Source organism: Rattus rattus, chromosome 4 (genome assembly GCF_011064425.1).
Source record: "Rattus rattus isolate New Zealand chromosome 4, Rrattus_CSIRO_v1, whole genome shotgun sequence".
Taxonomy (NCBI): domain Eukaryota; kingdom Metazoa; phylum Chordata; class Mammalia; order Rodentia; family Muridae; genus Rattus; species Rattus rattus.
Genome location: NC_046157.1, coordinates 20,471,748 through 20,473,589, shown reverse-complemented (window position 1 = coordinate 20,473,589; position 1,842 = coordinate 20,471,748).

Genomic DNA, 1,842 nt, shown 5'->3' with positions numbered 1-1,842 from the left:
CTCATTGCATGACTCTTGGACCTGTCTTTCACCATAGTGGGCCTGTGACACTGACCGCTCATATTCCATAGCTCCTCTTACACAAAAGCAAACCTTCCCTAACTCCCAGAGCAACAGCAGCAGCTTGCCGGCTGCCTCCTCTTGCCCCTTTGCTCACATGCAGTAGCAACTTTATTGCCAGCCACCTCTTTTTACAGCCCTTACCTGGTTCTTGGCAGAGGGTTATGGGATCGCCTAGTATCTTCTGAGGCCCTAAATTGTGAAGTGAGAAAAGGTTAAGTCCTCAGATTTAACACCAGGCTTTAGTCACCTCTGCATTGCTTCCTGCTCTAACCGGTGTGTTCCCTAAGCAAGAGAGGAAGAGGGGAGGGAAGAAGGGAAGGAGGGAATGAAAGATGATTCGCTCTGCTTACTTTGTCCTTAAAGTGAAATAGAAGGCAGAATTCTGAAGGTGACAGTAAGCTAGTCACTAAGGACATGCAAATTAGCCACCACCCCCTCCCATGTAAGGAGGAGAGCAGAAGCAGAGAGAAGGAGTGTGGAGTATTGGATGGTGTTACATAAAATCTGCTATAAGGCTTCTGATGAGGAACGCTTTAATTAATGGTTAATTCTACTTTTAACACAAAGTACAGACTAACACTTTAAGAACAGCACCTAAAAATAGCTAATCGCTTGAAGACATTCCAGTGCATTGTCTCAGTCACCCGTCTCAACTGTGGCTTCCCCTCCAGCAAACAACTCCTCTACTTGTGCACTGCAGTTTTTCTTAGTGATGAAAACTTCACAGGAGGGCAGCCAGTGGACCTGGAGGAAAGGGACGGATAGGCTGTCTGTACTGGGCAAACCTGTGCCAACCTGACACAAGCTAGAGTCATCCAAAAGGAAGGCATCTCAATTGAGAAAAAGCCTCCACAAGATCCAGCTGTAGGCATTTTCTTAATCAGTGATTGAGGGCCCAGTGCATTGTGGGTGGTGCCACCCCTGAGCTGGTGGTCCTGGATTCTATAAGAAAGCTGAGCAAACCGGACTGAGCAAGCCAGTAAGCAGCACCCCTCCGTGGCCTTTGCATCAGCTCCTGCCTCCAGGTTCCTGCCTTGTTTGAGTTCCTGTCCTGACTTCGTTTGATGATCAACAGTAAAATGGAAGTGCAAGCCGAATAAACCCTTTCCTTCCCAACGTGTCTTTTAGTCCTGGTGTTTGTTGCAGCGATAGAAACCCTGACTGAGACAAGCGTGTCCAAGAAGTAAGGTATGGCTGCGACGACCTGACCGTGTTTTGGGGGAGATTATTGAAGGACTTCGGAACTTTGGACTAGAAGAGCCGTTGAGAGCTCAGGGGGATTTTCTGTAGGAGCTTGGAAGATAAGAATGTTGCGAGCAATGCAGAAGATGGAGGCCTGGCCTATGAAGTTTCAGTGGGAAATTTAAAGACTCTATGGGGCTGTTTGTTATTTGAATTAAGATTCTGTCAGTCTCGGGCAGAAGAGTCCTTGCTGATTAATGAGAGACCCCATAACACCTGAATGCTGCAAATCCTCTTAGTTCTGGTCAACACATACGAGGTTTGCCCTTGTCTCATACCTGAAGGAGCCGTAACCCTCCACCAATCCAAGCTCTGTATGTAGAATTTATAGAAATGGCCCTAAAGAAAGGTAAATTACTTCATCAAAAGACTCGAGTCATCCGGTGCCTGTGGGGATCAGTTACACGATGCCTTTGGATCTTCAAGTCCTGCAGAAAAAGAGTTAAGAGTTCGCTTATCATCCCCACACACCTCTAAGGTATTTTAAACCAGGTTCTAGGATCCTTGACTTACCCAGTACAGTGCGTAAATAGCTTT